This window comes from Schistocerca americana, chromosome 4 (genome assembly GCF_021461395.2).
Source record: "Schistocerca americana isolate TAMUIC-IGC-003095 chromosome 4, iqSchAmer2.1, whole genome shotgun sequence".
NCBI lineage: Eukaryota > Metazoa > Arthropoda > Insecta > Orthoptera > Acrididae > Schistocerca > Schistocerca americana.
The window spans coordinates 20,189,865-20,215,590 of NC_060122.1; the positions used below are offsets into that span (position 1 = coordinate 20,189,865).

The following is a 25,726-nucleotide window of genomic DNA, read 5'->3' on the forward strand; positions in this document are numbered from 1 at the left end:
GGCGCGAATGCGACTCGGACACTGGCGAGTCTGCTTATCACCCCACACAGCATTGCCTCGTCTCACTTTTGTTTATTAATAAATTAAATATATTGACCGCTGTTTAAGTTCATTTGTAGCGCAAGCAACACGAAAAGTAAACATAAAAAAGTTTCTACAAAATGAGCACACTCCATTACCCTTCTGCAATCTTAACTCTACGCCAATGTCTTTATTGATGGTTCAAATGGCTCTGAGCATTATGGGACTTAACTTCTGAGGTCATCAGTCCCCTAGAACTTAGAACTACTTAAACCTAACTAACCTAATGACATCACTTACATCCATGCCCGAGGCAGGATTCGAACCTGCGACCGTAGCGGTCGCGCGGTTCCAGACTGAAGCGCCTAGAACCGCTCGGCCACCACGGCCGGCGTCCTTATTGACAATGATCAAAGTCATTACTATAAAAATTTTAAAAACAAAAAAATTAAAACATCTGACGGGAATGGAACCCACGTAAAGGCCCTACCCTAAACATTTTTTGTCAAGTTTACCAAAAGCAGAAACAGGAATGAAACACTCAACCGAAAAGGAATTCGACATGTCATCCAACTCCTTGAGATTAAACACGGGAGACAACATATTCGCAAAAAGCGCGCAACAGGGTGGCATCCACATCTACACCTGCATGCATACTCTGCAAATCACATTTAAGTGTCTGGTAGAGGGTTCATCAAACCACATTCACAAGTCTCTATTATTCCAATCTCGTATAGCGCGTGAAAAGAATGAACATCTATATCTTTCCGTATGAACTCTGATTTCCCTTATTTTATCGTGGTGCTCGTTCCTCCCTATATCGGTCGGTGTCAACAAAATATTTTCGCATTCGGAGGAGAAAGTTGGTGATTGGAACTTCGTGAGAAGATTCCGCCGCAACGAAAAACGCCATTCTTTCAATGATGTCCAGCCAAAATGCTGTATCATTTCTGTGACACTCTCTCCCATATTTCGCCATAATACAAAACGTGCTGCCTTTCTTTGATCTTTTAAGACGTACTCCGTCAATCACATCTGGTATCCGTGAATCCCACACCGCGCAGCAGTATTCTAAAAGAGGACGGACAAGCGTAGTGTAGGCAGTCTCCTTAGTAGGTCTGTTACATTTTCTTTGTGTCCTGCCAATAAAACGCAGTGTTCCTTCCAATTTAATCCTTTGCCTTCCAATTTAATCATTTACCGTATACTATAGGTCGTAATCATATGCTCGTAAAAGACCCCGCCATGTAAAGAACATAATGCCCGGTTCTGGGAAAGGAGGTTGAACAGGGACGCAGATGAATCTCACCGGAGACTGCCGCTTCAGTCTTCCTGAGAACGGCCAGTCTGTGGCCGCGGGGGACCAACGGATGACACAACGTATCCATTTCATGGCAACGACTGCATTGGCCTGTCTCACTAGGGCCAATGCGGAGAAGTCGAATGTTGGTGGGGAAAAGGTTATGAACGACTTGGTACCATGAACACGCCACCCCATCGGAGAAATAGATAGACTGACATTGGACCAAACTATTTTCCAATTTATCTCTGGGTACAGGGAATGCACGGATGCATCGCGATTTGGATACATCCACCGACGTAACAGCATTTTTACAGACAGACGTGACTGGGACAGAATATCAACCTCCAAACAAATGACATCAATAAAGAATTCCAGAATATGACTAAATTATTATTTACCCAATCAACATCACTGGAGGGCTTAAGCTCGTTGGTCGGAGACAGGCAAAAAGGCGAGCTGTTTAGCGACTGGGGAACGTGAAGACACGTAAAATACTGTGCCGAAGAAATAAAGCAGCAGCCTTGGCCAAAAAATCTAGGAGACCTAAACCTCCCATCAGCTGGGGTCTCGCTGTAACCTCGCACTGCACACACACACACACACACACACACACACACACACACACACACACACACGAAAATGGTTCAAATGGCTCTGAGCACTATGGGACTTAACTTCTGAGGTCATCAGTCCCCTAGAACTTAGAACTATTTAAACCTAACTAACCTAAGGACATCACACACATCCATGCCCGAGGCAGGATTCGAACCTTCAACCGTAGCGGTCGCGCGGTTCCAGACTGTAGCGCCTAGAACCGCTCGGACACTCTGGCCGGCTGCACACAAAAGATGGAGTTTCGACCGATAACCTTGCCCGATAATACTTGTAACTTTCGGTACATCTTCGCAGAAATGGAAAAATTTGTGCAACAAAATAGGCTTTACTCAACACGAAAGTTCCCAAGGTCCGAACATTAAGGAGCTTACTCCCCCCATTAAAGCGTGTCGAGGTGTCCCGTATAAGAGTCCCCTATCTATGTCGTTATTCGTGCTATTTCTGGAACACGTATTGCGGTCCACGGTTGCTCGACTGGGTTTTGGTTGTTATTGGGAGAAAGGTTTATCGTTCGTGCGTATGCCGATGACGTTCGTTACTTATTCGTACTCGTGACGACATACCGGTGCTAAAGGACGTTTTGGATGCATTTTGTCGTCTTATGAGAGCACAGGTTAGCGACCGGCAATGCCGGTTACTCAGTTTGTGGCGATCTGAAGAGGTGAGGCAGTCGACCGCCACCGATCGTTGGGTGTTATTACTGATCGTTGTCCCGAAGATGGCTTCGCTTAGCTGGACAAGATTCATTCACGACCACTCACATCAATAGACGGCTGAATACCAGTATTTAGAAAGGTGAAAAATGAAGCATACAGAGGAAGGACATTACAACCACACTGTACCAGGGGAATAACGTAAGAATATACAGAAAAACGGAGAACCGGAAAAAAGGACCCATCAAAGGAAAAAAGAGGGAGTGGATGAAGGCAAAAACTTAAAAAATGGTGCTTCTGAGAAATGCAAACGATGCAAGGAAATTTTATAGGGAGACGAATAAGGCACGGGAACCTTTCAGGGGTAGAACAAGTTTCATAAAAGACGAGAATGGCGAAATTATAAGCGAAGCGAAGGAGATATATGAGAGATGGCGTAGCTACTTTGATAAACTGCTTATCCGAGACCAGTAATACCGAAGAACGTCCGGCTGCTGTGGCCGAGCGGTTCTAGGCGCTTCAGTCTGGAACCGCTTTACCGCTACGGTCGCAGGTTCGAATCCTGCCTCGGACGTGGATGTGTGGGATGTCCTTAGGTTAGTTAGGTTTAAGTAGTTCTAAGTTCTAGGGCACTGATGACCTCAGATGTTAAGTCCCGTAGTGCTCAGAGCAATTTTTGAACCAAAGCAGATAACAGAAAGAAATACAGGAGGAAGAGGGCACATGTAACAGTGTGGACCCACCTAACTTAGAAGAGGTGAGAACTGCAATGAGGAAATTAAAGAACAAGAAGGCGGCATTCCAGCAGAACTTTTCAAACAAGGAGGCTCTGAATTGGAAATGAACATCCTGAAACTGGCTAATCTAACATGGGAAGAAAAAAAAAAAAAAGGTCTCAAACATGGACAAAGGGGACTGTATGCCTTATTATAAGAAGGAGACCAGATGGAATGCTGTAACTACGGGGGGATCATACTGCTTAAATTGGGATGTAAAATCCTCTATAACGTACTGTACGACCGACTCCTTCCAATAATACTGACGGAAACGGAGTCGTACCAATGTGGATTTATCCCCATTAAGTCAACTATCGACCTGATATTTACCCTGAGACAAATTCTGGAAAAGGCAAAGGAATATGGGGTCGGAATCTTTTTACTGATTTCAAAGCAGCGTACGGTGGTATAGATCGGGAGCAACTACATTAAGCTCTAGGTGAATTGGGTATTTCAAAATGCTGATAACGGTAGTAAGAATGATAATTAGAGAAACGCAAGGTTGCTTAAAATTGGAGGAATGTTGTCCAATACTTTAGAAATTAAAAATGGGGTATGACAAGATGGTATGACTCCTATTCAATGTCGCCGAATAGGAAACGATTTTTCATAAATCCGTGCAGATACTGGCCTATGCGGATGGCATCGACGTAGTAGCAAGAACTCTGACGGCAATGGAAGAGACATTCACTGCATTTGAACAGACCAGCAGGAATATATGACTAAATATCAGTGAGTAGAAAACAAAATATCTACCTGCTGAGCATGTGCACAGTGAGAACATGTCAGACTAAATAACGATAGATAGTTATACCGTGAAAGAGTCGATCATTTCAAGACCTGGGTTTGATTGTAACCAGCCTAAATGATACCTCGTATGAAATAAAGCAGAGACAAATTGCAGCTAATAAAGCTGATTTCGCCTTAACAAAGCTTCTATGTTGAAAGCTCCTGACTAGGACCACAAAACTAACCATTCACAAAGCACTGATCGGGCCAGTGCTTGCTTACATACGCGTCTGAAGCCTGGGCTCTGAGAGCAAAGGATGCCGAGTCGCTGGAAGCGTTCGAGAGGAGGCTGCTCAGCAGCATCGTCGGTCCAAGTTGGGAAAGGGGAAGATGGAGCAGGAGATACAACCATGTTGTACGCCATCTACAAACACCGGCCTGTTCGAAGAACTGCAAAGTCATCTAGGCCGAGGTGGGCTGGACACGTGCCGTGGATGAATGATACTGAAATACCAAAAAAGATTTTACAAGGAAAACCAGGAGGTCAGAGAGAACGTGGTAGATCGAAAACTAGATGGGAGGACTGAGTCATAGAAGATCTTCGGAAGAAGGGCTACAGGAACTGCAAAATGCTGGCAAGGGACTGGGGTAAATGAAAGGGGATAGTTGAAGAGGCCAAGACTCATCATAGGTTGTAGAGCAGCGAGAGAAGAACAAGACAGGTGAACATTTGTCGTGTGGTTTCATTAAAGCGCCGTGCGGAGTGGCCGTGCGGCTTGAGGGCGCCATGTCACGGACTTCACGGCCCCTCCCGCCGAAGGTTCGAGTCGTTCCTCGGGCATAGGTCTGTGTGTTGTTCTTAGCATAACTTAGTTTAAGTACTGTGTAAGTCTAGGGGCCGATGACCTCATCAGTTTGGTCCCTTAGGAATTTACATTTGAACATTTTATCATTAAAAGTATTTGTATGGAGTGTAGCCATGTATGGAAGTGAAACATGGACGATAACTAGTTTGGACAAGAAGAGAATAGAAGCTTTCGAAACGTGGTGCTACAGAAGAATGCTGAAGATAAGGTGGGTAGATCACGTAACTAATGAGGAGGTATTGAATAGGATTGGGGGGAAGTTTGTGGCACAACTTGACTAGAAGAAGGGATCGGTTGGTAGGACATGTTTTGAAGCATCAAGGGATCACAAATTTAGCATTGGAGGGCACCGTGGAGGGTAAAAATCGTAGAGGGAGACCAAGAGATGAATACACTAAGCAGATTCAGAAGGATGTAGGTTGCAGTAGGTACTGGGAGATGAAGAAGCTTGCACAGGATAGAGTAGCATGGAGAGCTGCATCAAACCAGTCTCAGGACTGAAGACCACAACAACAACTTCATTAAAAACAACAGTCGTCAATAATCGCAACAGAAAATCATGACTAATTTGGTCAAACACGTGATTGAAATCGATAAAAAGTAAAGGTCCCATCTTTTGAGTTACAGTTATTTCGCCTTGAACACGCATAACTCTCTAGCACTAGCATAAAGATCGTGAAGGAGAGCATAATAAAATTCCCGAGTTCTTCTCATTCCAGTCGATTTGTCAGCGCTAAAGTACACGAGCGCAGTGCAAAGCCGAGGTCTGGCAGTGGCAACCCACTATTAGATAAGTGAGACATAACGCACTTGAGAACATCTTGCCCGCCCCCGCACGGTAGCGATAATATCATGCACACACACACACACACACACACACAGTGTGGCGCACGGTTTGAGCGAGCGCAGTGGGAGGGGGGCTTGTCCGGCGGTGAAGGTGGTGAGGGAGACGGCAGCGATGTGACGTGCATGTCCGTCTCCGTGTGTTGCGGCAGGAGCCACGCTCGGAAGTCGATGTCGAACTCCTGTAGGTGGTGTGGGCGAAAGATACGTCGGCCTAGGCGTGAGAATGGAGCGGTGTAGGGGGGGACTGTGTCCCCCACGTGATCGACTGGCAACATTGGGACTGTAACGCTCCACAGAGGGGTTACTGTAGCTCGGAAGAGTGTGTGGTCGACCCCATGTGGGAGCAGGCGGGAGCTGGCGATCGAATGACGAACCGGATCCCCGGTTGGGTAGGGCGAGTTGTCCCGCAGCAAGATGAAGATGTGGTTGTCGTCGATGAGTATGCTAATGTCCTCCACACGTTCGGGTGGGACGTCGGTTTGCAGAACCACTAGAGGGGGTAGGGGAGAGGAGGTAGACAGAGAGGGTGAGAATCTGAGGAACAGCATCGATGGTGGCACAGACACACTTTCGGAAGAGGGCTGCGGCGGCAGCTCTGAGGGGTCACAGCTCGATCGCGAGTCCTCGGTGCCAGGAGGCTGCACGATGTCGTCGGGCTTCGAAGACGCTGGGTTGAGGTGTGCCAGCTTCATACAGTGGAGAGAAACAGCGAGTGGCGAATCTTTAACTGCATGTCCATCGTGTTAGCAGTGCAGTTTATGACCTCGTATAGAGCTGAATATGGTGTGGCGAGTGGGGCCCAGACAGTGTTGTCGTGGAGAAAAAGTAACTTGCACGAAAGATCAGAGGGTACATAGGACCGGAGGGAGTGTGGCTGGATGGGGGTCAGGAAAATGTTTGAAAAATGCGTTCAGTCTAGCTTTTGAAGTCGGAAAGGGGGGTGGGATTGTCGGGGCAGGTAGGTTGTAAAAGCTCCCCAGGGAGGACAGGGTTTTCATTATAGATGAACTCACTTCTGGTGCCGTCGACATCTGGACATCTGTTTGCACGATGACCGTAGACGGAGAAGTACCCACGTGAGGGCCTCGGTCAAAAGACTGTCGTGACAGCAGCGAGTGCGATGCCACCGTTGTGCCAGACCGTTTGCTCGGGGTTTTAGGCACTCCTGCATCATTTATTGATACCACAGAACTGGCAGAGTTGGTCAAAGAGTGCTGATTCAAACTGCCGACCCTGGTTGGTGGTTACAGTAGCAGGGACAACCGAAGTGGGAAATCCAAGAAGAAACGAAAGCCTCAGCCACGGTTTTGGCGGTTATGTAGGTGAGAGGTACGGCCTCTATCTGTCGAGATAAACGATCGATGCAAGAAAGAACATAACGCAAGCCCTCTGAGGGGGAAAAGGACCGATGATGTCCAGGTGTACATGGCGGAAGAAGCTAGGTGGAATGACGAATTTGCGGAGAGGTGGAACAGTGTGCCGGCCGGAGTGGCCGTGCGGTTCTGGGCGCTACAGTCTGAGGCCGAGCGACCGCTACGGTCGCAGGTTCGAATCCTACCTCGGGCATAGATGCGTGTGATGTCCTTAGGTTAGTTAGGTTTAATTAGTTCTAGGCGACTGATGACCTCAGAAGTTAAGTCGCATAGTCCTCAGAGCCATTTGAACCATTTTTTTGGAACAGTGTGCCTGGCGACTTTGTTGCGCTTGCAGGTGATGCAGTTCCGGGCCCAGGTCTGAGAATCGTGCTTAGTGTCTCGTACACAAATCGTTCGGACATGAGGCGTGTCGATGACTTATTTCCGGGGTGGGCTAGAGAATGCAATGTGTCAAACACTGAATGGCGGAGGGAGGTGGGGATGAGGGGTCAGAGGGTACCAGTGGAGGAGTCGCACCAGACTTCCACTCGGACGCCAATGAATTTCGCTTTGGTGAAAGACAGCAAAGTGGTGGTGTTGTTGAGATGTTGAGGGGGGGGGCGCTCCGGCCACGCTGCACGCATACGGGGTACTTCTGTTAAACCTGCGGGCGGGAATAGGTTTTGCTAGACAAATTTTTATCGCGAATCTGGATGAGCAATCGCATGCCGACCTCCGAGTGTGGCATTTTTTCTTCACCTACTGACAGGTATTTTGACCGGAATACGTGACGCGGTACGACGGGACTCGTAGATTACGGCGCTCAACCGAACTGCACCGTGATGGTGACACCATCGAAATATACCTCTCTTTGTCAACCGTGTCATGTTTACTTTTTCCGAAGGATACTATCAGCGCACACTCCGCTGCAGAGTCAAAATCTCATTCTGGATACAGAATTTCATTTCGCGATTTCAAAATCGTACTACACACTAGAAAATTATGTGTTCCTCCATAACCAGTTCTCAACACCTGTGTTTCGAGATACGCTTTTATTCCCTCTGTACGCATCCGAATTGATATCTGATTTTAACAACACGAATCGTACACTGCGTGACTGAAAGTATCCGGACATCTGGTTGAAAATGACTTACAAGTTCGTGGCGCCCTCCATCGGTAATGCCGGAATTCAATATGATGTTGGCCCACGCTTAGCCTCGATGACAGCTTCCACTCTCGCAGGCATACGTTGAATCAGGTGCTGGAACGTTTCTTGGGAAATGGCAGCCCATTCTTGACGGTGTGCTGCACTGAGGAGTGGTATCGATGTCGGTCGGTGAGGTCTGGCACGAAGTCGGCTTTCCAAAACATCCCAGAGGTGTTCTATAGGATTCAGGTCAGGAATCAGTGCAGGCCAGTCCATTACAGGCTGTGCGCTATGAACAGGTGCTCGATCGCGTTTAAACATGCAATCGCCATCCCCGAACTGATCTTCAACAGTGGGAAGCAAGAAGGTGCTTAAAACATCAATGTAGGCCAGTGCTGTGACAGTGCCACGCAAAACAATAAGAGGTGCAAGGCCCTTCCATGAAAAACACGACCACACCATAACATCACCGCTTCCGTACTTTACTGTTGGCACTACACTCGCTGGCAGATGACGTTCACCAGGCATTCGCCATACCCACACCCTGCCGTCAGATCGCCACATTGTGTCCCGTGTCTGTCAGTCAACAGACGAGGTATGCGCCTGTACGCTTTTGTGCTGTACGTGTCCCTTCACCTTTCCACTTCACTACGACATCGGAAACAGTGGACCTAGGGATGTTTAGGAGTATAGATGTATGACACAAGTGAGACCCAATCACCTGACCACGTTCGAAGTCCGTGAGTTCCGCGGAGCGCCCCATTCTGCTCTCTCATGATGTCTGATGACTACTGATGTCGCTGACGTGGAGTACCTGGCAGTAGGTGGCACCACAATGCACCTAATATGAGAAACGTATGTTTTGGGGGGTGTACGGATACTTTTGATGACATAGTGTATATGTTTTCCACTGACAATGTACGGAAAATATGCACACCGCGGAGAGATTTCGTTCGCCTGTTGCACAGGCCGCAAGAAATAATCAAGTTTTGCCTGTTTCTATAATTAGTTTCACTCCACTGACTGAGAACACTCACGAATAGAGGTTCAGTTAGGATTACGCAATAATATGCTTTAGGTGTATTTTTGTACATTGTATCATGATGAAAATAACTGTCAATATATTATATATACTTATCTGGTTATTAATTACATCTTCCGATGTTTTGTCACGGATTGCCAACAAGATATCAAAGTGAGAATGGCTCGGCCGAACGAGGCACTCCAAAAGCAGAGAAGACTCCCAGCTAGTTGTTTAAACAAGGAATTAAGAAAGCAACTGGTTAAGTGCTTAATATGGAGCGTGGCCTTGTCTGGAACAGGAACGTCGACTTTGAGAAAGCAGGATGAGAAGAGAATTGAAGCTTGTGAAATGTGGACATGGCGTAGAATGGAGAAGATCAACTGGACTGACAAAGTCAGGAATGAAGAAGTACTGAGGGTAGTTGGAGAAGAACGGAAGAGGCTGCTGATGGTGAAGTACAATAAACTAAACTGGACTGGCCACAATCTAAGAAGAGATTGCTTTCTAGTAGAGGCAACTGATTGTTTAGTTCCGGGAAAGGGGGGGAAGGGCAGAAGAAGGTTCCAGATGCTGGATGATGTCAGCAGGCCGTAAGGAGGGTACCGAAGAATGAAGAGGAAGAGAAGCATGGAGGGCCATACAATCAAAACTTGTCGCAAGGCAGACAGCCCAATGATGATGATAGTTTGCTTCAAAAAAGGGAAAAAAAGTATTCTGTTTATCAGAATATTATCAGATACACCGAAAAAATATCGATTGAAAGACAAAAGACTATGACCACGACCTGAACACTGACCAGCAAGTTTACAGAGCGCCTCATATGAGGAACCAGTGGTTAATTTCTCTAATAGCTTTGTTCTGCAGTAGTAACAAGTCATACATTAACAAGGGCGGCTTTACTCAAGGACAAGGAGCGGACGCGCCCCCAGCCTTCCCCCTAGCTCTCTAGGAAAGGAAGACAAACAGTGTAGTCAGGTGTTTTTCTTTCAGGACAATGATTTAAAAGTCGGTATTACGCCGGTTTCTGATAGTGTCGGAACTGGAACTGTTTTATGGTTGCTTACAAGTCGCCATTCGTTTTCCAAATTATTAAAAGTACTTCATACTCCACTCCCCCGGTGGGCCCCTACCCCTACAAACTATCGTATGGGCGTTCTCGAATATTATAATTTCAAAAAATGAAAAATAGAATTTTCTGAAATATATTTCAGGTACACAATCCATACGATACCTTAACAAATACATTATTGTATGCAATTTATCACTAATTGAAAATCGATAGATGTAATGTACATGTAGTGTATGTTGACACAGCCTCTCCTAAGAAGCGACATAGCTTAAATTTCATCAGTGGTCTTTAGCTGCAGCTCCAGTATTTCGTGCATGTTTGTTTATTTATCAGGCTGTCTTTAGCACGGGTAGGAACTGTGACTGCTGTGTTTAGCTGAGAGCTCAGTTGGCGACCCTTAGCTCACAGCTTCAGCCGCCATTGGCTTCACTCACGCAGCTTGTGGGGGCTGCACAAGGAGATCCGAGCGACGCCTGGCACGTCCCCCGAGTCCCCCGATCGGTCTAGCTTCTGGGTACTGCCCACACTGAGGTTGGCCCCTCACTTGCAGTCGACTGATAGGCCTTTCCAATGTTTTGCAGTAGCGACTTTCCAGGGGTCCAATAGAAGGGCCTCCCCAGTTCGTCTGAGGAACAGGTTTTGCGTTCACAAAGTCACCAAGACAGATCAAGTCGCTCGCCTCATTACAGAGGAAGCCTCTCGGGGCACAAGATCTGGGCATTCACAGAGTGCGGTTTTACTTGTAGTTGGGAGCTCCAACGTTAGGCGCATAATGGGCCCCCTTAGGGATATGGCTGCCAAGAAGGGGCAAGGGCTACAGTGTGCAATCTGTATATGGAGTCGTTCCAGATGTGTAATGGATGCTTCCAGATGCCATAAAGAGCACAGGGTGTAGCCAATTGCAGATGGTAGCTCATGTTGGTACTAATGACGTGTGTCGCTTTGGATCAGAAGAAATCCTCTCTGGTTTCGGCTGGCTAGCTGCAGTGGTAAAGACTGCCCTGCGAGATAGAGGCGGAGCTCACCATTTGCAGCATTGTCGACAGAACTTACTGTGGTCCTTCTGTACAGAGCTGGGGGCTGCAGATTCCTCGACATGCGTCATTGGGTGGTTGGTTTCCGGGTTCCATGGAGTAGGTCAGTGATCCACTACACAAAGAAAGGGATTACACAGGTCACTGGGGCTGTCTGGGCGGTTTTTTAGGTTAGAGCGGCTCAGAAAAGAACTGAAAAGGCTTCAGTTTCAAAGAGGGCAGAATAAATACAGGAAATGGTGCACATAGCAACAATCGATATTGCAATTGCAAACTGCCATAGCTGCATTAGGAAAGAAACTTATTCCACATGCTGAATCTCAAGTAGTTATAGCGGCGGAGAGCAAGCTAAATGCAGAAATGAGTCCTGCCGAAATTTTTACAAAGTCTCTAACCGCGCTCAGAAGGGATAGATGAAATACAACTGGTGCTGGAGTATCAATTGCTGTCAGTAGTGTTTATTTAAAGTGAACTGAAGTACGACGGCTATTCAGGAAATAGGGAATGTTTTGGCATTAAAAAAAACGAACTACAGGAAATACATTTTATTATATACGTCTGAAAGAGCGACTGACAAACTATTTTTCCACATAGTCACCAAACACATCGAGGCGATGGACAAGCTTTGAAAGATCTTCGTCATAAAATTCTGCCGCGTGACACTTCAGCCAGTGAGTCACGCCCGGCTGGAGTTCTACGTCGTCATCAAAGTGCTGCGTTGCACGTCAGTTCTTCATCTTGGCAAACAAGTGGAAGTCGCTTGGAGTAAGATCAGGGCTGCAGGGCAGATAAAGGAAAATCTCCCATTTGAATGAATTACGGAGTTCTTTAGTGCGGTTTGTGGTGTCACCGCCGGACACCACACTTGCTAGGTGGTAGCTTTAAATCGGTCGCGGTCCATTAGTACATGTCGGACCCGCGTGTCGCCACTGTGTGATCGCAGACCGAGCGCCACCACGAGGCAGGTCTCGAGATACGGGATAGCACTCGCCCCACTTGTACGGACGACGTAGCTAGCGACTATACTGACGAAGCCTCGCTCCTTTGCCGAGCCAATAGTTAGAATAGCCTTCAGCTAAGTCAATGGCTACGACCTAGCAAGGCGCCATTAGTAACATTGCATGTATCTAAAGAGTCTCACTTGTATCGCCACAATCTCCAGATGTACCAAAAGGATGGATTAAAGTTAAGTATTCCAGAAGCTACGTACTTTTCTTTATAGCATTCATTACGTATCCTGTTTCAGACCTCACGCCCTCCTGCTTTAACTTAGCGCGTGCCTTTCGGCTTCCTCTCATTGTGTCTAGGCTGTCTTGTCTAGACACAACACGGTTTGCCGTGTGAGATCGGGCATTGTCGTGCAAGAACAAAATTTTGGACGTCAGCTTTCCTCGGCGTTTGTTTTGAACTGCTCTTCTAAGGCTGTGCAAAGTTTGACAGTACCGGACAGAATTTATGGTTGCTCCACGTTCGAGAAAATCAATAAGAAGCACACCTTGCCTGTCCCAAAACGCTGTCGCCATGAACTCCCTTACTGACAAGTTTGCAAACATCTTCTTGGATTTTGGGGAACTCCATGGACTGTAATTTTGTCTGGCAAATGACGTGTTTCACCCAAGTCTCGTCACCGGTTACAATTCGATATAGTAATGAACCACCATGTTTATGGTAGGCCTCCAGAAATGTCAACGTTGCCCCCATTCGCTGTTCTTTATGGTGCTTTGTAAGCACCCATCCCGCACAAAATTTGTGGTAGCCTAGTTTTTGAGTGACAATTTCAAACAACAAAATCCATGACACTTGTGGAAAAGAAAGTTAAAGCTCCGTTATTGTGAAGCGACTGTTTCCACGAATCGTTTTAACTTCAGCGACACCATCGTCAGTCACAATGCTCGCGCGTCCACTCTTCTCTTCATCATGAACTTTGGTTCGGCCATTTTTAAACCGAATGCACCATTTACGGACGGAACATTCACTGATTACGTTGTTTTCGTACACTTCGCACAGTTCACGATAAATTTCCATAGGTTTTAGGTTTTTTGCCAACAAAAACCCTATCACAGACCGCACCTCACAACTGGCGGGATTTTCGATTGCAGCGCACATTTCAAATTCGAATATCGAAAAAACGAGACTCGCAGACACTTTCCCACTGTCACGGATGGATTCCGACTGAGCTGCCCAGCATGCACATACCAAAATATACGCGATCGGCGTCAGACGGAAACGTTCCCTGCTTTCTGAATAGCCCTCGCATATCTTTCCTGTGACTTGTATGAGTAGATGGTATATTTGGCAACCGGAATAAATTAATAATTGGTTTCTTTTACCGACATCCCCTACTCTGATGATACAGTTACTGAAGAATTCAAAGGAAACGGAGCTCATTTCAAACAGGCACAGCACTCATACAATTACAGGTTGTGGTGATTTCAATCTGCCCTCTATAAGTTGGCGAAAATACATGTTTAACTTCTGTAGTGGGCACAAATCGTCGTCCATAATGGTACCGAAGGCTTTATCAGAACAACTAGTTCAGGAGCCCACTCGAAGTATAAGTGGTTGCGGAAACAGTCATGATCTTAGCAACAAAAAATCCTGACCAAGTATAGTGCATCGTGACATACAGGGATTAGTGACCACAAGCTTGGTGTACCTAGATTGTATACTGTGACGTACAAGCGCATCCAGAACATACGCATAATACATCTATTTAAAAAGGGAGATAAAAATTCGCTTGAAACCTTCCTAAGAGACAGTCTCCACTCCTTCCAATCTGACTATGTAGGCGCACACCTGTTGTTTATTTTCAAAGAAGTAATAAAAAATGGTTCAAATGGCTCTGAGCACTATGGGACTCAACTGCTGAGGTCATTAGTCCCCTAGAACTTAGAACTAGTTAAACCTAACTAACCTAAGGACATCACAAACATCCATGCCCGAGGCAGGATTCGAACCTGCGACCGTAGCGGTCTTGCGGTTCCAGACTGCAGCGCCTTTAACCGCACGGCCACTTCGGCCGGCTAAAGAAGTAATATCGACGGCAATTCAGAGAAATGTATACCAGATAAATCAGTAGGAGATGGTACACAAAACTGGTCAGAACAGTGTTGCAGAAGCAACGAAAAAAGCAATTTAAATGTAAAAGAAAGCACGATCTCCAAAATTGGCGAAGTTTTTCAGCGGCTCGAAATTAAAACGAACTTCCATGTGAGGTGCTTTTAATAGTTTCCACAATGAAACCCTAAGATGAGTACCCAAAGCCTAGAAAGTTCCGCAGGTCATACCACTACCCAAGAAAGGAAATAGTAACAATCTGCTAAATTACACACCCAAATACTAACATCGATTTGCACTACTAGGATTTTGGAACTTATACTGTGTTCGAGCATTATGAATTACCGAGAAGAAGAGAATTTATTGACAAGTAGCCAACACGGTTTCAGAAAATATCGTTTTTGTGAAACACAACTAGTCCCGTACTCTCGCGAAGTAATGAGTGCTGTCGACAAGGGACGTCAAATTGATTGCATATTTTTAGATTTCCAGAAGGCCATCCTTCCTCACAAAGGACTTAAAATCAAATAGCGTGCCTGTGAAGTATTGTCTGAGTTGTGGGGCTGGATTCGTGATTTCCTGCCAGAAATGTCGCAGTTCGTAGTAAGTGACGGAAAGCGAAAAAGTAACTGGCTTTGTCCCAAGAGGTATTAAAGACCTTCTGCTCTTACTGATCCATGTAAACCATTTAGAAGGTAATGCGAGCAGCCCTCTCAGATTGTTTACAGATGATGCTGTCATTTACCGTCTTGTAAAGTAATCAAATGATGGAAACGAATTGCAAATTGGAGAAAGTGACTGTCGACAATAATTAAAATTGTTAAGTCGTCCACACGAGTGCTGAAAGGAACCACATCAGTCTAAGCTCTGTGAACTCAACGAACTACTTTGGGCTTCCAATTACGAATGACTTAAACAGGAATGATCACACAGATTATGTTGTGGGGAAACCAAACGAAAGACTATGACACTTAGATCCGCATTAGATAGGATTGCCGGAGTATATCGAAAAACCCCAAAGAAGGGTAAGGCGTTATGCATTTATCGTGAAATATGGTAGAGTGTGCCAAGGATATGATAACCAAAGTGGGGTAGGTAATCATTAAACAAAGGCTCTTTTTGTTGCGGCAAGACCTTCTCGTGAAATTTCAATCATCAGAGTGTGAAAGTGTTTCATTGGCGGCCACCTACATGGGGAGAAAAGGTGTTCGTGATAAAACGAGAGGAACCAGAGCACGCACACAACGGCTGCAGTGTCCGTCTTTCCCGCACGCTGTTCGAGAATGCAACGGTAGAGAAGCAGCTTGAAGGTGGTCCGATGAACCCTCTGCCAGGCACTTATTTGTGAATTGCAGGGTAATCGTGTAGCTGTAGATGTACAGACAAAAAATGATTTCAATTCCAGAAAAAATGAATGATTTATGCAAAAGAAAGAACTTCACAAACTGATCATGACAATAACGCGTTGGTCAGATGGCTCTGAGCACTATGGGACTCAACATCTTAGGTCATAAGTCCCCTAGAACTTAGAACTACTTAAACCTAACTAACCTAAGGACATCACACACACCCATGCCCGAGGGAGGATTCGAACCTGCGACCGTAGCAGCCTCGCGGTTCCGGACTGCAGCGCCAGAACCGCACGGCCACCGCGGCCGGCTCGTTGGTCAACCTCTGACTCTTTCACAAGCAGTCATTCGGCTCGGTACTGATTGACAGAGTTACTGGATGTCCTACTAAGTGTTATCGCACTAAATTCTGTCAAATTGGCACGTTAGATCGTCAAAATTCCGAGTTTGAGGCTGTTATTTCTAGTGCCGTACAAGTCCATTATTCTGGAAGTGCTGTCTCTACACAGCCAGAGGCTTTGCTTGGTCGACGAAAAGTAACTCGAAAAAACCTTTGTCCACACACACTCTAAAGAGTTATTTAACTACAGAGTGTATAGGAGTGAGTCATTCATCCGTTAGTTCCCAAAACTGCAGTAACATGTCGAGGCATGGACTACACGACGTGTTTGAATCGTTGTGGAGGGAAATACTATTCACACACCTTGCTATCCACAATCATTCTCGTGTAGCATCCATCGTACGCGGATTTCGACAGCATTCCAAAAATACGCGACTGGCTTAAGACCGAGTGATGCAGAGGGCCGCGCTGTGGTCGTGAATTTACTGGCGTGTTTATCGAGACACCACGTCGCAGTGTCGTCTCCGTCAGACTGCTCTAATCTCAGAAAGCGGCGCGGGTGGTCTACACGAACATCCTCATGACGTGCGCCTGTCTTTGGACCCTGGACTTCTACACTGCGGCCTCACTGCTATCATTTGAGTACAGCCCAGTCGTTTGCATAGGAAGAATCCGGGTATTCGCCGTAAGCGGTGTTGGGAAACCGCGATAAAACAGTAAATCCCGTGGGCCAGACGGGGATTCGAACCTCGAGTCCAGCGGCATGACGTATCGAGTGCGTCACGTCTATATCTACATCTACATGAATACTCTGCAAATCACATTTAAGTGCCTGGCAGAGGGTTTATCGAACCACCTTCACAATTCTCTATTACTCCAATCTCGTATAGCGCGCGAAAGGAACAAAAGCAACGAATCTTTCAGTACGAGCTCTGATTTCCCTTATTTCATCTTGCTTGCTTGGATTTTGGGGAGGAGACCAGACAGCGAGGTCATCGGTCTCATCGGATTAGCAAAGGAAGTCGGCCGTGCCCTTTCGAAGGAACCATCCCGGCATTTGCCTGGAGCGAGTTCGGGAAATCACGGAAAACCTAAATCGGGATGGCCGGACGCGGGAATGAATCGTCGTCCTCCTGGATGCGAGTCCAGTGTGCTAACCACTGCGCCACCTCGCTCGGTCCTTATTTTATCGTGGTGATCGTTTCTCCCTATGTAGGTCGCTGTCAACAAAATATTTTCGCATTCGGAGGAGAAAGTTGGTGATTGGAATTTCGTGAGAAGAGTCCGTCGCAACGCAAAATGGCATGTCTTTTAATGATGTCCAGTCCAAATCCTGTATCATTTCTGTGACACTCTCTCCCATATTTCGCGATAATACAAAACGTGATACCCTTCTTTGAACTTTTTCGATGTACTCCGCAGTCCTGTCTGGTAAGGGTCCCGCACCGCGCAGCAGTATTCTAAAAGAGGACGGACAAGCGTAGTGTAGGCATTCTCTTTAGTAGATCTGTTACATTTTCTAGGTGTCCTGCCAATTTAAGTTGTTCACAATTGTAGTGCCTGGGTATTTACCTGAATTTAAGGCTTTTAAATTAGACTGATTTATCGTGTAACCGAAGTTTAACGAAATCCTTTTAGCACTCATGTGGATGACCTCACACTTTTCGTTATTTAGGGTGAACTGACAATTTTCGCACCATTCAGATATCTTTCCTAAATCGGTTTGCAATTTGTTTTGATCTTCTGATGATCTTATTAATCGATAAACGACAGCGTCGTCTGCAAGTAACCTATGACGGCTGCTCAGATTGTCTCCCAAATCGTTTATATAGATAAGGAACAGCAAAGGGCCTATACCACTACCTTGGGGAGCACCAGAAAACAATTCTGTTTTACTCGATGACTTTCCGTCAGTTACTACGAACTGTGACCTCTCTGACAGGAAATCACAAATCCAGTCACGTAACTGAGACGATAGTACGCGGATTTCGACAGAATTCCACAAATACGTGACTGGTTTGAAATTGCGTTCTTATGGATGAAAGCAATTTCACTACCTGCCGCTTGTATGGTACAGTGTCAACAGCCTTCCGGAAATCCAGAAATACGGACTCGATATGAAATCTCTCGTCACTAGCACTCACCACTCATTTGAATAAAGAGCTAGTTGTGTTTCACAGGAACGATGTTTTCTAAACCCATGTTGACTGTGTGTCAATAGACAGTTTTTTTCGAGGTAATTCATAGTTTTGAACACAATTTATGTTCAAAAATCCTCCTGCATATCGACGTTAACGATATGGGCCTGTAATTTCGTGGATTACTCCTACTAGCTTTCTTGAATGTTGGTGTGACCTGTGCAACTTTCCAGTCTTTGGGTACGGATCTTTCGTCGAGCGAACGGTTGTATATTATTGTTAAGTATGCAACTAATGCATCAGCATACTCCGAAAGGAACGTAATTGGTATACAGTCTGGACCAGAACACTTGCTTTTATTAAGTGATTTAAGTTGCTTCACTACTCCGAGGATATTTACTTCTACGTTACTCATGTTGGCAGCTGTTCTCGATTCGAGTTCTGGAATATTTACTTCGTCTTCTTTTGTGAAGGCATTTCGGAAGGCTGTGTTTAGTAACTCTGCTTTGGCAGCGCTGTCTTCGATAGTATCTCCATTGCTATCGCGCAGAGAAGACCTTGATTGTTTCTTGCCGCTAATTTACTTCACATACGACCAGAATCTCTTAGGATTTTCTGCCAGATTTCCAGACAAAGTTTCGTTGTGGAAACTGTTATAAACATCTCGCAGTGAAGTCTGCGCTAAATTTCGAGCTTCTGTAAAAGATCGCCAATCTTGGGGATTTTGCGTCTGTTTGGATTTATCATGTTTGTTTCGCTGTTTCTGCAACAGTGTTCTAACCCGTTTTGTGTACCAAGGAGGATTAGCTCCGTCGTTTGTTAATTTATTTGGTATAAGTGTCTCAATTGCTGCCGATACTATTTCTTTGAATTCAAGCCACACCTGGTTTACACTTATATTATTAATTTGGAATGAGTGGAGATTGTCTCTCAGGAAGGCGTCAGGTGGATTTCTATCTGATTTTTTGAATAGGTATATTTTTCGCTTATTTTTCGAGGATTTGGGGATTACTATATTCAATATTGCTACAACCCTGTGTTCACTAATCCCTGAATCGGTTTTGATACTCTTTATTAATCCAGGATTATTTGTTGCTAAGAGGTCAAGTGTGTCTTCCCAACCGTTTACTATTCGCGTGGGCTCATGAACTAACTGCTCGAAATAATTTTCAGGTAATATTTTTTGCGTACCTCCGGAATTAAACACATATTTTCGCCAACAAATCGAGGGTAAATTAAAGTCACCACCATCTATTATCGTATGAGTCGGTTACGTGTTTGAAATCAAACTCAAGTTTTCTTTGGACCTTTCAGCAACTGTATCATCTGAATTGGGAGGTCGGTAAAAGGATCCTATTATTATTTTATCCCGGTTGCCAACAATAACCTCTGCGCATACTAACTCACAGGAAGTATCTACTTCACTTTCACGACGAGTTAAACGACTTCTAACAGGAACAAACACGCCACTGCCAACCATGTTTAGTCTATTCTTTCGGAACACCGTTAGGTTGTTCGCAAAAATTTCCGCTGAGCGTATATCCGGCTTCAGCCAGCTTTCAGTGCCTATAACGATTTGAGCATCAGTGCTTTCTACACTACTGGCCATTAAAATTGCTACACCATGATGAAATGCAGATGATAAACTGGTATTCAATGGACAAATACATTATACTAGAACTGACATATGATTACATTTTCATGCAATTTGTGTGCGTAGATCCTGAGAAATCAGTATCCAGTACGGCCTCGATACGCCTAGGCATTAAGTCAAACAGAGCTTGGATGGCGTGTACAGGTAGAGCTGCCCATGCAGCTTCAACACGGTAACACAGTTCATCAAGAGTAGTGACTGGCGTATTGTGACGAGCCAGTTGCTCGGCCACCATTGACCAGACGTTTTCAGTTGGTGAGAGTTCTGGAGAACGTGCAGGCCAGGGTAGCAGTCGAACATTTTCTGTATCCAGAAAGGCCCGTACAGGACCTGCAACATGTGGTCGTGCATTATCCTGCTGAAATGTAGGGTTTCACTCCGTCTTCAGGCCACGAGTGGCCTACCGGGACCATCCGACCTCCGAGCAGGATGCGGATAGGAGGGGCGTGGGGTCAGCACACCGCTTTCCCGGTCGTTATGATGGTATGCTTGACCCAAGCCGCTACTATTCGGTCAAGTAGCTCAATGGGCATCACGAGACTGAGTGCACCCCGAAAAATAGCAACAGCGCATGGCGGCTGGATGGTCACCCATCCAACTGCCGGCCATGCCCAACAGCGCTTAACTTCGGTGATCTCACGGGAACCGCTGTATCCACTGCGGCAAGGCCGTTGCCGAGATGTAGGGTTTCGCAGGGATCGAATGAAGGGTAGAGCCACGGGTCGTAACACATCTGAAATGTAACGTCCACTGTTCAAAGTGTCGTCAATGCGAACAAGAGGCGACCGAGACGTGTAACCAATAGCACCCCATACCATCACGGCGGGTGATAACGCCAGTATGACGATGACGAATACACGCTTCCAATGTGCGTTCACCGTGATGTCTCAAACACGGATGCGACTAACATGATGCTGTAAACAGAACCTGGATTCATCCGAAAAAATGACGTTTTGCCATTCGTTGTTCATCGTTGAGTACACCATCACAGGCGCTCCTGTCTGTGATGCAGCGTCAAGGGTAACCCAGCCATGGTCTCCGAGCTGATAGTCCAGGCTGCTGCAAACGTCGTCGAACTGTTAGTGTAGATGGTTGTTGTCTTGCAAACGTCCCAATCTGTTGACTCAGGGATCGAGACGTGGCTGCACGATCCGTTACAGCCATGCGGATAAGATGCCTGTCATCTCGACTGTTAGTGTTACGAGGCCGTTGAGATCCAGCACGGCGTTCCGTATTACCCTCATGAACCCACCGATTCAATATTCTGCTAACAGTCATTGGATCTCGACCAACGCGAGCAGCAATGTCACCATACGATAAACCCCAAACGCGATAGGCTGCAATCCGACCTTTATCACAGTCGGAAACGTGATGGTATGAATTTCTCCTCCTCACACGAGGCATCACAACAACGTTTCACCAGGCAACGCCGGTCAACTGCTGTTTGTGTATGAGAAATCCTTGTGACTGAAGCCCCTCTTGCGTTTTCCCGAGACCCTCTAACCTAAAAAACCGCCCAGTCCACGCCACACAGCCCCTGCTACCCGTGCAGCCACCTCCTGCGTATAGTGGACGCCTGACCAATTCAGCGGAACCTGAAACCCAACCACCCATTGGCGGAAGTCGAGGAATCTGCAGCCTTCACGCTCACAGAACCGTCTGAGCCTCTGATTCAGGCCCTCCACTCGGCTCTTTACCAGAGGTCCGCAATTGGTCCTGTCGACTATGCTGCAAATGGTCAGCTGTGCTTTCATCCCGCTAGCGAGACTGGCAGCCTTTACCACTTCAGTTAGCCGCTCAAAACCAGAGAGAATCTCTTCTGATCCAAAGTGACATACATCATTGGTACCGACGTGAGCAACCGCCTGCAGTTGGCTGCAGCCTGTACTCTCCATGGCATCCGGGAGGACCCTTTGCACATCTGGAACGACTCCTCCCGGTGTGCACACGGAGTGCACATTGGTTTTCTTTCCCTTCTTGTCAGCAAAGTCCCTAAAAGGCCGCATAACGTGCCTAACGCTGGAGATCCCAACTACGAATAATCCCACCCTCTGTGATTGCCCGGATCTTGCAGGCTGAGTGGTTTCCTCTGAAACAGGACAGGCGACAACATCTAGCTCAGCGACAGTGTCAGCCACAGACAGCACCTGGAACCTGTTCGTCAGACAAGCCGGGGAGGCCTTACGTGCGGCCGGCAGGGAAGTTTTTCGCCGCCTGCTTCGTCCCGGGGCGATCTCCCACTCGACCAGAGGTGGGGGGTCAGCCTCAGTGTGAGCAGTATCTGGGTTGGCCACCGGTGAGGACCGATAAGAGGACTCGGAGGTGCTGGACGTCCGTTAGATCCCCACGGCCGGCCCACAGCAGTGGTGTCCATCCACTGCAGCCTCAAGCACCGTGACCGAAGCCATCACAGCCCGAAGCTGAGAGCGAAGTGTCACCAACTCGGCCCGCATCCGCACACAGCAATCGCAGTCTCTGTACAGATCGTCGAAAACTAAACTATGCAGACAGACAGACTATCGGCACGTGCTGCGCAACTCTACTGTAGACCCTGACGAAATCGCAGGAACTGTGGGTATTAGATATTAAATTTACACGCAGAAACTCGACAAACTAAACTACTAAAGCACACAGATGAAATATTGAAACTCGCTCTTTGTTAGGAACTGGTAAATGTCACAAAAGCGGTTACTTCCCTGTTGCTGGTCTGTATCGGTCGGCTGCTGCTGCCTGACGTCACACGTACGCTACTCTAGCTGTGCCACCTTAGCAGCAGACTCCTATCTATTCTCTATTTCGTTGCTATCAGTCCTTCCCTTCGAGTGGAAAACTCGTCGCTAGAACTATTAAATAAAATCAAATAATTTTTTCTGCTAATCTGTATTGCACTCGACGAAATTTTCTCAGTACTCCACGAATGGGCAATTTCGACTATGCGAGAAAAACTATTTCTTCATAGCTGTAGACTTAGACACAAAGAGAAATCACAGTTTTTTCAGTCTTTTGCTGGCCGGAGTTGCCGAGCGTTCTAGGCGCTTCAGTCTGCAACCGCGCGACTGTTGCGCTCGCAGGTTCGAATCCGTCGCGGGCACGGATGTGTGTGATGCCCTTAGGTTAGTTAGGTTTAAGTAGTTCTAAATTCTAGGGGACTGATGACCTGAGATGTTAAGTCCCATAGTGCTCAGAGCCGTTTGAACCATTTTTTTCAGTCTTTCCATTGCTGTTTGGTCACTGAAGATTACCAATTTCAGACGCTGTCCCCCAACTTCGATGTGTTGAAAAAACAATTGACATCTCAGGATCGAAGCCCAATTTTTAAACATTCCCCGTGGGTAATTACGAAACTAAGAAAACGGTATATCATACAAGACTCCCTGTTGTAATCAGATACAAATTTTTAGCATTCCGAGTCAATAATCGTTTCAGTTGGACCACAGGACCGAGTCCCTTCCACGTGAACACAGCCCACAGCCCAAGGCATTCTGGAGTCACTACCAGCTTGTGGATAGTGTTGTTGACAACTTGGGTTCACGGCTTCGTTAGGCCTGCGCCACGCTCGGATGCCACCGTCAGTTCGCACCAACTGAAGTCGAGACTCAGCTGAGTAGGCCACGGTTTTCCAGTCGAATACGGTGCATCCGATACGGTCAGAAGCCCAAGAGAGGCGCAAAGGTACTCGCGTCGGTCGTCTGCAGTTAACGGCAAATTTCGTTGCATCGTCCTAACAGATACGTTCGTCGTGCATCCCACATTTATTTCTGCGGTTATTTCACGCAGTGCTGCTTGTCTGTTAACACTGAAAACTCTATGCAAACGCCGCTCCTCTGGGTCGTTAAGTGAAGGCTGTCAACTCGGTGAGAGGTAACGTTTGAAGTTTGGTACTCTTGGCACACCGTTGACACTGTGGATCTGAGAATACTGAACTCCCTAGCGATTGTCGAAATGGAATGTCCCATGTGTCTAGCCCCAATTTCCATTCCTCGTTAAAAATATTAATTTCCGTCGTCAAGCCATAATCACGTCGGAAACGTTTTCACACGAATCACCTGAGTGCAGACGACAGCCCGGCCAGTGCAGCGACCTCTTGCAGCCCGTGTACGCGGCGCTACTTCCGCCATCTGTATGTGCGCATACCGCCACCCCCTGACTTTAGTGACGTCAGTGTACGTCTACAGGTGTTACTTGCTTTTATGGTCATTCGACAGATATGAAGAATTGAGAATATTGAAAAAATAATTACCGATGGACAGTTTTTTAAATTTTTTTTAAGAAATAAGACTAGCAGATCACTCGTCACTGACAAGTGTGTCCAAAGAAATATAAATGTTTCAACACAGCCTACGAATGCAGTGAGCACGTTTCAAAATGACAATATCGGATTTGTGCAGCAGCGAAATATGTTTTTATTTTGTTCAACAAACACAGCCCTGCAGGAAAAACTATTTCATTTAATAAATACTTCGTGTCTGTACACTTATACACGAAGAAACGCAGAAAACAGAGAGTGAAAGACGAGTTATTAGTGTCTAGTGCAGCTATGTAAGACTGTGAAGAGTGGCACGCGGTGCTTTCATTTCCACTTTTCGACTTATTCATACGTTTCAGAACACGCCGATTGCCACCGTTCTACATCTGCCATTACCACGAATAAAGAGCTAACCGGAAAATAACGAAACACCGTTGGTGACTTGAAAAAATAACCACAGAAAAATAGTTTCTACGCCTCCTCAAAGTAGACATTTCACGAAAGAGGCAGGAACAATGTGCACCTTGTAGAAAATAGTACCGCTTACGGCGTTCCCTTTTTAACCACAACTTAACGTTAATCTATGAAGGCCCGTTATCTTGTTGGAAAATGCGGCTGCTGCTGGGAAACGTGATTGTCACGAAAGAGTGTACGTGACCTGCAGCTGGTGTACGGCGATGCTTTGCACGAGCTCCACTGGACCCGCGTCAATATTCCTCAGAGCATAATGGAGCCGCGGCAAGCCCGTCTTGTCTACACGAGTCGAGGAGCTGTTCTCCTGGAAAACGACGGATTCGCACCCTCCCAGTAGCACGATGAAGAAGGCATCGGGATTCATCAGACCACGTAACGCTCCGTCACAGCGCCAACGTCCAGTGCCGTTAGTCGCTTGTCCATTTCAGTCGTAGTTGCCGATGCCACGGTGTTTGCACACGCACGGGTCGTTGGCTGCGGAAGCACATCGTTAGGAGTGTTGTGTGCACTGTGTTCAGACACACTTGTACTGCGCCCAGTGTCGGAGTGTGACGTTAGTCGCGCCACAGCTCGCCGCCAGTCCTGCTTCACCAGTGTGCCCAGCCTGCGACGCGTGACATGTGTAACGACGCCTGGACGTGGTCCCGCCACGTGCTGGAGGCGCTCACCACAGCACAGGTCGGGCAGCTTCCCAAGTGTGCTCGTGCCGCACCTCCGGACCTTCGCGTTCTACCCTCGGTCAAACTCAGACAGACTGCGCACCTTCCAAAATCTACACGAGGACAGCACGCTCTCTGGTACTACACGCGCCGTGCGTACGTCTGACTAGTAGACATTCCCCGTCAGGTGGCGCTGCTATCGCCCTGATGGGTTGATACGTACAGCAGATCGTCGGTCATAACATTCTGATCGATCAGTGCATATCCCCCGTCATGCAACGTGAGCCACAAGTCCATCAAGTAACTTTGAGGGTTTGTTCAGGGATACTTTCTGTATCTTTTGATATAAGGGAACCGGGGCCTCCGGTGGC

At 46.7% G+C, this 25,726-nt stretch overlaps 1 protein-coding gene and 1 pseudogene across 5 annotated transcripts in view; both read right to left on the reverse strand.

Annotated features, from left to right (window-relative positions):
• Positions 1-25,726, reverse strand: part of LOC124613920 (neurexin-1) — a 2,081,056-nt gene that overhangs the window by 215,498 nt on the left and 1,839,832 nt on the right. The gene's annotated exons all lie outside the window — the stretch shown is intronic.
• Positions 20,536-20,652, reverse strand: LOC124614659 (annotated as a pseudogene).